General features: G+C 42.6%; 1 non-coding gene and 1 pseudogene across 1 annotated transcript; one reads left to right on the forward strand and one right to left on the reverse strand.

Annotated features, from left to right (window-relative positions):
- Positions 1–4,525: 4,525 nt before the first annotated feature.
- LOC132240390 (small nucleolar RNA SNORA48) lies at positions 4,526–4,670 on the reverse strand (annotated as a pseudogene).
- A 4,306-nt stretch (positions 4,671–8,976) lies between these two features.
- On the forward strand, positions 8,977–9,083 carry LOC132240320 (U6 spliceosomal RNA). Its single transcript, XR_009454250.1, has one exon. It is a non-coding gene; the product is annotated as a U6 spliceosomal RNA (small nuclear RNA).
- The last annotated feature ends 6,771 nt before the right edge of the window (positions 9,084–15,854 follow it).

Here is a 15,854-nt window from a genome sequence, read left to right on the forward strand (position 1 = left end):
TGCCTGCACACCCCCGTCCACCTTGAGTCAGGGAGTGTGAATGGATTGCCCAGGAGAGACACAGACCATCCTAGGACTCTGAGGGCTCTAGAACTTCCTGGTTAATATGTCCCACATAAACAGAGCCAGGCTGACAGCCTACTTTCCAATTGCAAGGAAACCTCAAGCTTTGACTGAATTCCCTCTTGTGGATGGAAATGGGGTTCTATAGAAAGGTGACTGGTAATAAATTCCTAACTGGGCAGGTCATGGTGAATAATCCCTCCCCAGGCATATAACTTATTTAGTAAAAGGCTTATCTTTGCCTTAAGCAAGTCTTGTCCACCATTTTTGTGCATCAGGATTAACACACCTTCGAAATGCCTCTTTTCAGACCCCCTCTTCTAAAGCTGACCACTCTCAAGAGAACACATAATCTTGTTAACTATCCCACAATCCAATCACTGCCTTGCTTTCTCCCATCGTCATGTAATCTTCCTTACATCCCCTCCTTAATTCCAATTTCAAAAGAAACTTCAAACTGTCATTTTTTGGGAAGCATTTTGCTAGGTCTGCTGAGATCTTGCTTCCAGGTGTATCTTCTGATAACTCAAATAAACTCATTAAAATTCTTTACAGCCCTGGCCAGTGTGGTTTAGTTGGTTGGACATTGTCCTGTTAGGGGCAAAAATAGAATATTGGGGAATAGATATGGTTATGAGAAGTAGTAATCATGCTCTGTTAACTATGATTGCTTTGTGTTGGTTAAAGAAAGGACATTCTAACCTGACTGAGAGTTATATGCCCACAGGATCTGGGATCTGGGAATCGTAATCCCTGCTTCCCCATGTAATCCTTGTCCTACCTTATATAAGCAGTTGTCTTATGGTGGGCTGCAGAGCAGGTTTTAGTGGATGACCTGCTGCTCTCCCATACCGCCGGCATTATTGGAATAAACGCGCATCTATGATTCAACCCTGCCTCTGCTGAATTGGCTCAAGTAGTGTCAGGCAGCCCGGACCCATTGGTTGTCTGGTTTCAGTCCTGTGTACTGAAACCTTGCGGGGCAACATTTCTCTCTTCTTGCTTGAGGCCCTATGGACCCACACAGCTGGGCTCTGGCGGTACTTAGATGCAGACATGAGCTTTCCAGGTACCTCACCGAGGAGCCTTTTCCTTCATCTGAACTCCAGAAGACTGGCTTTTTCTTTGCTTTTTCTTTGAAATTACTTTGTCATTACAGACTATCTAACCTTTCCCATGGGGACTGAGTCAGTATTCTGCTCTGATTAAGGATCCCAAGGTCTTAATCACTTTTCCCCTTTGAGAAAAGAACTCACTGCATCCACATTCTTTCTCTTAGCATGTAACCTAAGCTCCAACTGTGCTCTTTGCTCCAACATCTAACTAAGAGCCATTCCCATCAGCCCTGGACACTAAGAGGTTTCCAAATAGAAAACTGTTAATGTACATTTAATCTACAAACTGCATGGGGCAGAGGGTGAAGGGCAAGGAAGGAACCAGCAAATTGCAAATGCTTAGATGTCTAACACACCCACAGTCAATCAGTTGAGAGGCAGACACACCCATTTATCAGCCTTTCAGAGAATCATCTCAGAGATTAATAGCATTTGGAAGCAGTAGGACTTTGAACTTGGAGCAAGGGTTTACTCACCCACCCAGGTTACAAAAGGCAGTGAGAGTATGCTTTGAATTAAGGTGATTAGATAAATGTAATGCTAGCCTTCTTTTTTAAAAAAAATATATTTTATTGATTTTTCACAGAGAGGAAGGGAGAGGGATAGAGAGCTAGAAACATCGATGACGCTGCCTCCTGCACACTCCCCACTGGGGATGTGCCTGTAACCAAGGTACATGCCCTTGACTGGAATCGAACCTGGGACCCTTCAGTCCGTAGGCCGACGCTCTATCCATTGAGCAAAACCAGTTAGAGCATGCTAGCCTTCCAACACAGTGGTTCTCAACCTTCCTAATGCCGCGACCCTTTAATACAGTTCCTCATGTTGTGGTGACCACCAACCATAAAATTATTTTTGTTGCTACTTCATAACTGTAATTTTGCTACTGTTATGAATTATAATGTAAATGTCTGATATGCAGGATGTATTTTCATTGTTACAAATTGAACATAATTAAAGCATAGTGATTAATCACAAAAACAATATGTAATTATATATGTGTTTTCCAATGGTCTTAGGCGACCCCTCTGAAAGGGTCGTTTGACCCCCAAAGGGGTCATGACCCACAGGTTGAGAACCTCTGTTCTAACAGTTGTCCCTAAAATTCCTCAAAATCATCTGAGTTTCTTTGTCTCATTCAATGTCTAACATTGCCCACTGTTTTACTTGACACACTTAATGAGTTGGACAGAATATTTTTAATATAAATTCAACTGCTTCTTGCTGACCAGGTCTTCATGTACTCCCTCCTCTTAGATCTTTAGGAAAAAGATTCCCACAAAGATAGAGTCAAATTAGAAGACAATAGAAAGTCAAGTAACTCAGTTTTCAAGGACTGCCAGGGAAGTCACCCATGGAGCCACAATGGCTCCTTTGTAAATTCACCCTCACCAGCTATACTCACTCAACAGGCTCTGGTCTTTCGGTGGCATTTCTCTGTGCAAGCTTTTCTCCTCTATCAGGATTATTTCACATTTCTCCCTCTCCCTCTTGGCTGCTCACTTGCTTCCTAATGCTATCAAATATCCAACCCCATCCAGATTCCAGCCACCTGAGCCTCTTTCCCTCCATTTCACACAGAAGTTGCTGACAATTCCTGTGTCTAAACATGCCCTATCCTCTGTCCCAGCACATTCACAGAACACTCACACTATTGATCTTCCCTTCCCTTCTCTAGCTAATTGTTCCCTCGCAACTGGTTCTTTACATCTACATCCATATGTCCATGTCCTTACTTATTATACACATCGCACCTAATAATAGACAAACATGTAAATTAACCGTCCTTCCGCTACACTCACCAGCCAATCAGGAGAGTATGCACATTAACCCAACAAAGATGGCAGTTAATTTGTATACGTAGGGGCGAAGTGGTGGTGCGAAGACTGAAGGCTCCATCCGGAGCCATGAAGACTGAAGGCCCCGGCCGGAGCGAAGTCCTGGGTCCCAGGTGCCAGAGGAAAACCGGTGCCGGCAGCCAGGGGAAGGGACGGCCTATTGCACGAATCTCTTCGTGCAACAGGCCTCTAGTAATATATAAAATACATGTTACAACCTTAGCCAGTTTTGCTCAGTGGATAGAGCATCAGCCTGCAGACTGAAGGGTCCAGGTTCAATTCCAGTCAAGGACACATGCTGCCCTGGTTGCAGTCTCGATCCCCATGGGAGCGTGCAGGAGGCGGCCAATCAATGATTCTTTCTCATCATCAATGTTTCTATCTCTCCCTCTCCCTTCCTCTCCAAAATCAATAAAAATATATTTTAAAAATAAAATAAAATACATGTTGCAAATTTGTCATTTGTCTCTTTACCTTCTTTATACTTTTTGTTTGTTTGCTTGCTTGTTGTGTTTTTAGCCATGCAAAAGTTTCTTCTTTTTAAACAATCACATTTATCAATCTTTTATTGCATCTAGATTTTCAGTTAGAAATACCTTTTCCTACCCTCAAGAAGTAAAGGCATTCACACCTGTTTTCTTATAGAACTTATATGGTTTCATTTTCACATTTAGATATCCAATCCACTCGGAGTTTATTCTTTTACATGATGTGAGATATGAATCCAACTCCATAATTTCTCCATGGCTACGTAAGGCATCTCAATACCACTTATTAAAAAGTCTCAGCCCCAGAGATTTGCGGCGCCGCCTTTATCATGTCCCAAATTTCCACGTGCAGTTCAGTGTATTTATGGACTTCCTGTTGCTCTGTTTGTGTGTCTGTCATTAACAAAACACCCTCCATCGAATCCTACATGTTTCTCTAGCATTTGCTCTAACTCTCCCCTCTCCTACACAACTGTTCAAAAAGAGTTCTGTGTACTCTGTGCTTCCATTTTCTTACCATTTCCTGTTCAATTTCCTTCAATGTGGTTTTCACTCTGATTATTCCATCAAAATATTTTGAGCTTGAGTCATTGCCATGGGCAGTTTTCAGGCCTCATCTATGTGTTCCCTCAGAAGGTTTTTAAAAATATATATATTTTTATTGATTTCAGAGAGGAAAGGAGAGGGAGGGAGATATAGAAACATCAACAGTGAGAGAGAGTCATCAGTCAGCTGCCTCCTGAACACCCCCTACTGGGGATCAAGCCTGCAATCTGGGCATGTGCCCTGATCAGAATTGGATCCTGTGACCTCCTGGTTCCTGGAGCGACGCTGGTATTCTCCCCTATTACTAGGCTACCCTCCTTTCTCCTCCCCCAGCCCAGCCCCATCCATGCTCTCTCTAACTAGGAATAATGTTCCCATTATGTCCTCTCTATGGACACTCCTTGGAAATTTAAAAATCATAGTTAGCATTTTATTTAGCATTTACATGGGTTACATGGAATATTTATTTATTTATTTATTTGCCTCAGGCATGAAACAGCTCTGGCCACAGACATAGGCATCAAGCTAAGATGAACTAAGGACTGTACATCTGCTCTGCCCCTAACTGATATAAGAGCAACACCACCAATCAGGTGTCTCCTTGCCCATTGCCGGGGGTGGGGGGGGGGCGGGGAAGAAGGAGATTTATTTTTAATATCTATAAGGACAGGGCCATGTCAGTCATTTGTTTCCATTTATCCCAACATGTGCCTCTGGGCCTGACATCTATATACATAAAAGGGTAATATGCAAAGTGTCCCCTTGGGAGTTTGACTGAGAGAACAAGAGTTCGATTGCTATGACATGCACTGACCACCAGGGGGTGGCATGGAACATGGCGGGTGACCAGTGGTGGTTGCTGGACACTGAGGAAGCGAGGGAAGGAGAAGGCAGGGAGATGGGGAGGTGGGGAGGCAGGAAATCTGATTGGTCCTGATCGCTGGCCAGGCCTAGGGACCCTACCCATGCACGAATTTCATGTACCAGGCCTCTAGTATGGTAAATAAATGAGTAAACTTAAATCATCTCCTTCTTTCAAAGTCCTAATTTTCCATACTTTAAACTTTCAAATAAATACAATTTTGTTTCTCAAGATGTGCTTATGAAACATGGGATAGCAACCAAGTATAAAATCTAATATTATGACTAGATTATTGGGAATCAGGAAAGTTTAGTTCTAATTCCAGTCTTAAAAATTATAGTGGTGGGGCAGGGGGGCAGAGGTGGGCTGGTAGGGGTCAATGGGGAATAAAGGGGGATGCATGTCATACTTTCAACAATAAAGAATTATTTTAAAAAATAAATAAAAATCACTACTGTAAAAAAATTACAGTTAGTGAATTGAGAAAATGGTTTTAAATATTGCATACTTCCCCAAGCATGCAAAATTTAGCTGCCTCGCTTCTATTTTTATTATCATAGTTGCTTTCGTATTCCTCTTTTCCACTGAATTGCCAAATTTTTTATGGAATACCCCATGTTTTACTGACTTCTGTGTCTCCATGGTGTCCATCACTTCAAAGTACATGGAAGGTATTCAATCAATGTCAAATAAATGTGTAACACATGATGGTATAGTTATTAACAGCACTTTGAAAATAATAGAATATTAAAAATAGTTGAGGGAGAATCGAGGGGATTTTTTTACTGCAATTTAATCATAAATATAATATAACCAGAAGTACCCCAAATATGATAAGCCTTTGGTCAGAGATATAAACAAGCAGAGCTGATGTCAGACAAACCATGAGGTAGGTGCTCAGTAAGAGGTGAGAGAATGCTTACTGGTAAACAGGCAGTTAAGAAAGACATAGGCATTTGGAATTGACAGCATATCAATTAGGTAAGGCTCTCTAAGACAGCATTGGGTACAGAAATTTTAGAATTAGCTTCATTTAGATATAACAAAAAATTTACTTAAACATAATAGAAGGTTTTTCTTTATGTAAATAAAGTCCAGAAGCAGCTGGTCTAGTGTTGATATATTGGCTCCGCGATCATCTGGAACCAAGATACCTTCGATCTTGTTGCTTTGACAATTAAATGTGTGGCTTCTCATGATCTAAAATAATTGCTTGGGTTCAAGCCATTGTATCTGCATTCCAGCCAGGGAGAAACAGGAACAGAGAAAGATGGCCATACCCAGCCCTTTAAGGACATTTACTGGCACTCACATGCCATTGGTCAGAACTTAGTCACATTGCCACAACTAACTGCAAGGGAAACTTGGGAATGTAATCTTTGCTTAGGGAAGACACATGTCCAGTTAAAAGTTATGGAGAATGAATAAAGGTGGGGGGGTGGGGCATCAAATTACCGTCTTTGTCCTACCATTTAATCAGAAGAATTGAGAAAGGAGTTTGTGTTGCAGGGAATGAAATTTGGAGAAAATCGTGGATTGAGCCAGTTTTCACATTTCTAATTCTTACACACAGACTGCTGGGCACTACCCCACTGCACAGATAGTGGCCAAATGAGTGACCATCAAACCTCGGGTGGACCTTAGCACCCCAGTTAATCCACACTGGTGCCTGGTCAGCTCCCTCCTCTCCCATAGAGGCTGTTCCAAACCTTCACCGTTATTCTATAGCCATAGTCCTCCTGCCTCCCTGACCTCTGACACCCCAGAAGAGATGGACATTTTCAAGCACAGGTACCTCAACTTTCCATCCCAATATCTACAGGGCTTTTTTTCCCTATCATTTACCCCCACAATACCTATCCTCAATTTTGTTGTTGTTTATTTTATTTGTTTGCTTTATGGTGCCCTTTCTCCTGGTTAAGATAAATCCTGCTTCTCAGGAACCAAGACTCACTGATTATTATGACTTCTATCTCTGCTCTATCCCAACACTTTCTAAAAATTTTCAAGCCCCCACGCCCTCCCCCCACCTAAAAGAAAAATAGAAGGCCAAGTCGGTGTGGTTCAGTGGTTGAGCATCAACCCATGAGCCAAGAGGTCCCCGGTTTGATTCCCAGTCAGGGCCCATGCTTGGGTTGTGAGCTCGATCCCCAGTGTGGGGTGTGCAGGAGGCAGTCGATCGATGTTTCTCTCTCATTGATGTTTCTATATCTCTATCTCAATTCCTTTCTCTCTCTAAAATCAATAAACACATACATACCTACATACCTACCTACCTACCTACCTACATACATACATACACATATACATACATACATACATACATACATACATACATACATATATACATACATAAGAAAAAGAAGGTTCAGCTCCTCCTTGGCCATGTGCTTTTATTTAGCTACCACCCTCTTCTCAATATTTGCCTAATAGCCCAAACTTCTAGGTAAAATGTTCTACTTCCCTACCTCCTCTTACTCTTCAACTCGTTGCAATCCTATTGCACCCTGACTTGTGGCCCCCATTGTCTACTGAAATTGCCCTGGCCAGATCCCTCATGACCTACTAATTGCCAAACCCAATGTTCTCTTTTTCATCTCCATCTTTCCTAACACTTCCATAGCACATGACACTGTTGATTTCTTCTGCAAATTCTGATGAGCTGTATGCCTATTCCTTTTCATTTTACTTTCTACTACCCCTCATTGGTGTTCCTGAACTTGCCCGAGGGCAATCTTGTCCCTTTTCACAACTTCAAACACTCCTTGTGTGCTAAAAATTCCAAAATCTCTATCTCCAGCTTCAGATAAAAAAAAAAAATCAGTTAGCTTCTGGACATTTCCACCAGGATGTTGATTTGCTCACAATTCTGTGAGGAGCAATTTGGGCTGGACTCAGGTGGGTAGTTCTGCTGATCTCACTGTAGTTCACTCCTGCAGCTGCAGTCACCTGCTGCCTCATCTGCTCAGCGGTTTAAAATGGCCTCACTCACATATCTAATGGGTGGTGCTGGCTCTTGGCGGGGCACTACAGTACTCCTTTGTATAGCTCACCAGGCTTATGCACATCATTGTTCCAGTGTTCCAACTCTGGCCAAAAGAGAGCAAGCCTCAAGTGTGTTAGTGCTTTTCAGGGCTCTGCCCTGGGACACCCTTGCTAATATCTCACTGGCCAAAGGAAGTCACAGAGCCAAGTCCCAATTCAAAGGGTGGAGGAATTAATTCTATTGCTTGATGACAGAAGCAGCAGAGTCACACAGCAAAGAGTCATGTACACAATGATGAGGGTATTATTGCAGTAGACAACCTACCACAACGTTCTTCTCAATTCACACTTGTTTCTTCTCTTGTCTTTCCTGACTTGGGGAATGGTGACAGTGTCCCCCGTTCATTCAAGCCAGAGTCATTCTAGTTTGCTCCTTCCTCACCTGCAGATACTGCAAGTTAGAAGGCTTAATACTAATTCCCAACCTCTTTCTCTACTATGGAGATGTTGATGCTAACTACTTTCTCACGCTACTTTGTATAAGTAGTCATGTGACACAGTTTTGGCCAATAAGTAGAAGTCTGTTAAGTGGAATAGCAAAAATGTTTGCTTTCTTATTAAAAGGAATAGACCCTGTGTTCTTGTTTCTTCCTCTGTCCCTGAACAAGATATTTGGAGAAGCACAAACCATCTTGTGACCCTGAGGTAACAAATCTTAAGTAAAGGCCAAGAGAATCAGAGACACACATCAACTTTGATATTGCTGAATCACTGAACCAAAGGCAGCAGTTGTTTCAGGCTAAATTTCTTGTTATTGAAGAAAAATAAACTGTTTGTTTAAGCCACTCTAATTTGTGATTTTTTTTTTTTTGGTTACTTCAGTCAAAAGAATTTCTGACACATATTCATTCACTAAGCCAACCAGCCATCACATCCTAAATGCTGTTTCTCTTGAGGTTTCCTCACCTGTACTTCCTTCATTCTATCCCTGCTGCCTCCGTTATTGGGGAGCAGCAGTACCCTGACCAAAAGTATCCTTTTTCTACCAGCGTACTTAAATTCATAAAATCCTGATTATTGTGCTCACTTTGGCAGCACATATACTAAAATTGGAATGATACAGAGAAGATTAGCATGGTCCTTGTGCAAGGATGACACGTAAATTCGTGAAGCATATTTAAAAAAAAAAAAAAAAGAGCCCTTGCTGGTTTGGCTCAGTGGATAGAGCGTCAGCCTGTGGACTGAAGGGTCCCGGGTTCAATTCCAGTCAAGGGCACATGCCTGGGTTGCAGGCTCAATCCCAAGTAGGGGGCATGCAGGAGACAGCTGATCCATGATTCTCTCATCATTGATGTTTCTCTCTCTCTCCCTCTCCCTTCCTCTCTGAAATCAATTTTAAAAAAGGAGAAGAAAAAATAATAAAATTCTCACGATTGAGTTATGCTTTTGGTTAAGATATAATTTTGTTTCAGTTGGAACACTGAAACAAAATGTCACTGCTAAAGCACAGATGTACTGTAGAAGTACAGAAAAAAGACTGGAAACAGTCATTACTGACTGGGCTCTGCCATCGTCTGTGTTTGAACAACACCTGCAAAAGATTCTGATGCAGACTAATGTTTGAGAACCACTAAATGAAGCAATGAAGAAATCTATCATTACAAACTGAGACAATGCTCTGAAGGAAAAGAACTCTACCAATGTTATTCAAAGCATGGTTTTGCCCACTGTTGGTAGCATCAGCATCATCAGAGAGCTTCTTAGAAATACAAATTCCTGAGTCTCATCCTAGACCTCCTGAATCATGGGGAGGCAAGTAGGGGCCAGGTCAAGAAATCATTGGGAGCCATTCTAAGTAATTAAGACTTTACATGATAGGAAAGTGAGGATCTCTGGATCAAATTCAAATTCCAGCAATAAAGAGAATTAGGTTGGAGAAAATATTAGATTCCGGAAATTATATCTTAACCAAAAGCACAACTCTATAATGAGAATTTTATGGATTTTGACAGGCTGGTAGAAAGAGGATACTTTTGGTCAGGGCGCAACAGCATTGCGTGAGAAGCTGCCCATGAACACCCACACATTCCGGTGGCCCAAGAGTATAGACAGGGAAGCTGAGAATTCAGAACCCTGGCAGGCGGCAAGTAGGAGTTGGGGAGCTTGCAGAATTGGTGTCACAGTCCGTTCCTGCTCATGCATATTTGACTTCCTCCGACTCCCTCCTCCTGCCACATATCTCTAAATCTGGGGCGGTTTGGTGAGCTTGCACTACTCCAGCTAGAGTCATTAGGGATTAAATTGTTCATTTCAGGTTATCTTGGGCCACAAACACATTGCTCTGTGTAACAGCCAGGTCCTCGAGCCAAGTTCTGTGAATGCCGTGGGGTAGCTGAAGACTTGCTCATTCACCTGTGGGGAAATCATCATTGTGCTTTTAGGGCTGTGAGAAGGAAATTCTCACAGGGAGTGTAGTGGAGCAGAACTTTTTGAGAGTGTGAGTGTAATTTTATGCTTTTCTGGATTAATTGACCCTTTAATAGTATGTTACAGAAGTTACTTGAGCTAGCTTGAGGGATTAGGGGAAATGTATACCTATATTGGCATATTTCACAGACCAGGAGCCAGATGTAGGAGGGCTTTAGGAAGGGAGGGAGCCTGGAACAAGAGGCCATCTCCCTTCTCTGGTTCTGTGGCCCAACCTCCTCTCCTCTGCCTCTCTCTCTGTGTCTTTCTGTCTCCTCGCCACCCTCCCACACAGTTCTTCAGACTGGCTTTCTGGGCTTCTCCTATACATGTGATATACATGACCATTCTGATCAACATCCTCTCTATTCTAATACAAGATCCCAGAGAAAGAGAATCTGATGGGTGCCACTTGGGTACAGCCAGCTATGATTGGTACAAGCGAGACTATGGAGGCCCATCCCTGATACTCCCACAGTTAGATGAGTTAACTCTTCCTAGGGTTTCATGAGCCAAAAATGTCCACACTTTCTCTAAGCGGTTTGAGTTAGGTTTCTATCACTAGCTCCCAAAAGAATACTGATTAATACTTGTATACATAACTATTATTTATACAATAAACAGATCACTGCTGTTTCTATTCTTATGTTCAGTAGGACATTATCTATTTTGGTTATCTATTGTTATAAAACAAATCATCCCAAAATTAGCTGCTGAAAGCAACAACCATATTATTATCTCTCATGGATCTGTTGGTTGACTTAGATAAGCTGAGTGGTTCTTCTGCTGGTTTTGGGGACTCCCAGGTGACTGTAGTCAGATGGTGGCTGGGCAGGGTCATCTGAAGGCTCAATTATCTGGAACATCCAAAATGGCTTCTTTACTGACATATTTGGCATCTCAGGGCTCTTCCACATGGCCTTTATCTCCACAAGGTAGTTTCTCATCCAGGGCCTGTCCATACTTCCTCTCTTTCTAACAGGATGGTGTATATGGTGGATCAGGGCTCCCATGAGCGTGTTCTCAGAGATTAAATCTCTTTATGACTCAGGCTTGGAAACCACATACTATCACTTTTTTTGCATTCTCTTGAGCAAGCCAGACCCAAGGTCATTCCAATATCTAGGAGAGGCAATGAGACTCAACTTCTTTTTTTTTTTTTTAAATGTTTTTATTGACTTTTAAAGAGAGAGGGAGAGAGAGAGAGAGAGAGAGAGAGAGAGAGAGAGAGAGAGAAATCGATCAGCTGCCTCCTGATGGGGATCAAGCCCACAACCTGGGCATGTGCCCTGACTGGGAATCGAACTGTGATCTCTTGGTTCATGGGTCAACACTCAACCACTGAGCCATACAAGCCGCTGAGACTCAGCTTCTTGATTATAAGAGTGGCAAAGAAAGTACAGCCATTTTACCCTACCAGTATAACTTTCTGATTTTTACAGATGTTATTCAAATTTCAGTTTCTCAGCATGTCATATTTGGAGATTCAAAGAATAAGAAAATCTAAACTTAAAAAATGTCAAAGGCTAATAAAAATAATTCTCCTGACAGCCTGGTATTTCCGTGTCTACGGGTTTTATTCTAGAACTGGCAGTTGCTTGCAAAGGTCATTCAGATATTCTGTGAAATGTAACTTTCTCAAAAGAGCGAGCTATTATGTAATTGCATGCTTACCGTTGGCCTCACTCACTAGACTGGCAGGTTTGAGAAAGCAAGTACCACATCCCATTGGCACATGGTATCTCACATGCCCCAAGGCATGTTATCTGCACATGATGAACGCTCCTTAACTACTTCTTAAATAAATGAATGCAGTGGTTCTTAACCAGAGGTGGTTTTGCGCTCAGGGGACAATCGAAAAAGTCTAGAGGTCTGGAGACAGTTTTGGTTGTTACAACTGGATGGGTTGTTGCTAAACATCCTACAATGCATAGTACAGCAATAACATGGGTATATCTTACAAGCATCATATTGAGCAAAAAAAGCCATGTACAAAATGATGATACAATATACAGAATTATTTCATTTATATAAAATTTAAGAACAGGAACAATTAATGAATGCTGATAAAAATTATAATAGCCTTGGTTGTAACTCTCAAAAACTAACTTTCCAATAATTTACCAGGGAGAACATACTTTGAAATGCCAAACTCTGCCTTGTTTCAAGGACTTTAAAGCAACTATATTCAACTCACCTATGGGGACACTCTGAGGTCCATGGGAGACTGGAGTCTTGCCTGTTGTCTCTGATGTGCTTGGTGAACATGGTATTCCCTCTGGGACTCCTGGGACTTGCAGATAGGGGCCTGTCCTCTGTTCCCTGCCTCACCTCCTCTCTAGGGCAGACTAATTTCCAGGATCTCTCCAACTCTAGTCTACCACATGCCGCAGTATGAACTGGCACAACCAGGAAGCAGAACATAACAACTGCTACCATAGTACTAAGAATAAAGGACAACCTGCAGGTCTGAATACCTGTGGGCATAACTTTAGGTTCAAATCACTGATTATTCAAAATATTGTCTCAGTTTGAGTTCTCCCAAAGCAGACCCTGAAACAAAGTCTAGGGTGCAGGTTATATATTTGGGAGGTGGGCCCAGGAAGCTCCATGAGCGGGGATGGAGAAAAGCCTTGATATGATAGATTAATAAGCAAGTCACAATTTAGGGCAACTTGGGCTCAGTCGCACTGGGCACCCTCTGAGAAACTGTGTAGAAACTGTCTCAGAAACATCACTCTGAGGGCTGGGGAAGCTGGGGGCATTATGCACTGTTATGGACTGAATGTCTGTGCCCTCCCTCCCCCTTCTACCCTCCAATTCATATGTTGAAGCACAAATCCTGAGTGTGACTGTGTTTGGAGATGGGACCTTTAAGGAAGTAATTAAGGCTAGATGAGGTCATAAGGATGGGGCCCCAATTTGATAGGATTAGTGCCATTATAGGCAGAGACATTGGAGCTCACTATCACACTCTCTCTCCTTTTCCCTCTGTGCACACTTCCTCAGAAAAGCCATGTGAGGACATATGGAAAAGGCAGCCACCTTCAAGTCAGAAAGAGAGCCCTAACCAAAAACTGAATCGCCCAGAACCTTGCTCTTGGACTTTAGCATGCAGACTTGTGAGAAAATTAATTTCTGTGTGTTTTTTTTAAGCTATACCTTCTGTGGTGTTTTGTTTTGACAGCCCAAGCAGGCTAAGTTATTCACTATAGTTCATGCTCAGGAACTGAGTATTGCCCTCGAGGGCATTGCAGTTGGCTGGAGGTGGGAAGTTGTGCCAGTACATACAAAACTTTCCATCTTGCCTGCAGGTGAACTCAGAGGTGAGCAAAGGGAATCTGGCAAGTCTCTACAGTGTCTGCGATGCCATTATTAATTTCCCATCTTACAAAAAACACTCCTGCATTGACTATCCTCGTACAAATACCATTTTGTACATGTTGAAGCATCAACTACGGATAAGCATCAATGGAATGGGATGGGCCTGTAAATCCTGATAGATATGACCAAATTGTTCTCCTAAAGGATTATATCAATTTGCATTTCACCTGCAATGGCTGTTTCTCTGTCTGACACATTTATCAGACATTTTGATCTTGCCAGCGTAATAGGTAGATAGGGTGTCTCATCATGATTTTCATTTGTAAACTTCTCTTGAATAGGTGTAATAGAGTGTAAGACAAAGGTAGGGGAAAGGAAGTTTTCCTGCTGTATTGGCAACCTCGGCTCATAAATCAACTCTTCACCAAGGGCATGAATGCACCAGCAACTTCAAAGGTTGTAGTGTCTTTGGCCTGACTGGGCCAGGAAGGAAATTCCCTTAAGTATAATGTATTTCAGGTATCACTTGATCTTAGTGTTAGCCATGGCAACAATAGCAACAGAGGGAGCAGAAGTAGTTTCAAAGCATCAAAGGCTTTGGAGCAGATTAAAGCCCAGGAAACCACAATGAGGGTGGAGTTGCGGGGGGGGGGGGGGTTGGGGGGGAGAGTATATACTACATGGTAGCTATGTTTGTGAGCTAACCTAAGTTACCCCTGCCCACTTCCAGAAGAGGGGGGATCAGAGAAAAAGAAAAGTCATGTGTACTATTCTAGGGTTCCTGTATTTTTATCTCTGCATTGGGCCCCCAGTTATTTTGCTAGGCTTCATAAAAAAAAAACACCCATTCTCATATGTCTCTAGAAGAGAGAAGGACCATAACATTCAAGCAGTTGAAAACTGCTTGTCACCCCCACTATTTGTGTAGACAAATCACAAAGGAGATAACTGTGTGGAATGCTGGAGAGAAGTCTCAGGCCATGCTGGCCCTTTGGGGAGAGCCGACACCAGCTCTCAGTGGCATTCTGAGCCAGCTGCCTGCTTATTCCTGGAAGTCTCCGCAGGGTTGCCAGCCAACGGTATCTTCTTCTCTCTGTCCTCCCCGCTCTGATGCAGAGTCTGTGTTCCATGCTGATCACATTACTAGGGTGTTCTATTTTAAGCTAACCTCGAATGACTTGCATTCTTTTGCTAATACAGAATCAAATAATTGGTTTGCTTACAGCAGGCCTGTTGATTTATCTGCTCCATCCATGGGACAGACTGTCAAAAGGACACCTACAGCATATGGTAGAAAAGCCAAAAAGACCCCTCTGGTCTTGGGAAAGGCAGCTACGCACCAACCAATGCATCACAGATGCTAGCGTCCCCCAAATTTGCACCTGCTATAGTTAAAAATGATTGCACATTTCCTTTTTCAATCTACTAAGTTGATTCCAGGCAACGATCACCCGACTGGGAGTAACTGCGGTAAAGAAAAGAGTGAGTTACTCTTGTAGCTCCACCACATAAGAGAGTAGAATTCTCCAGTTCCCAAGCCTTCCAGAGCTTCCTTCCACAGTCTTAGGACAGGTGGCTTCAACTCTTTCCCTCCCTTTGCCTTTTCATTCTGAGCGTATGAGGCGACCCACATGCCCACAGCCACTTAGCCAAGACTTCTAGCTACAGATTGTCAACACTTTAAAGGAGGGGATAAAGGTTTATTTAACTTTGAATCTTCCCTGGATCTTGTAAAAGATTCAGGCTCTTTGTATTTCTCATGTGGATTATTGCACCTGCTTCCTACCTGCTATTTTACCTTCCTCTCCTCCTCCTCCTCCTCCTCCTCCTCCTCCTCCTCCTCCTCCTCCTCCTCCTCCTCCTCCTCCTCCTTCCTCTTCTTCTTCTTCTTTGGCTATAAAGCCCCCAACTTTATTGATTTTTGTTTCTCCAAATCCCAGGTGCTTCCAGGTACAAAGAATGCATTTCGTGCTTACTGAATGGAATGACCAGTTGACTGACTTCATACAGCCGTACTTGAGTAAATAAGGCTCATACTTTATCTTTGTTGAATCAGTCCAGGTTGTAGCTGAATGCTCAGTGCAGAGCCTGAGTGAGCTCAGTGATCACTTGCTGAATGTCAATGAAGGTAGAGCTGTGAAACCTGAGCCTTACCCTACCTGAGCCC

Source organism: Myotis daubentonii, chromosome 8 (assembly GCF_963259705.1).
Source record: "Myotis daubentonii chromosome 8, mMyoDau2.1, whole genome shotgun sequence".
In the NCBI taxonomy this organism is placed as follows: Eukaryota; Metazoa; Chordata; class Mammalia; order Chiroptera; family Vespertilionidae; genus Myotis; species Myotis daubentonii.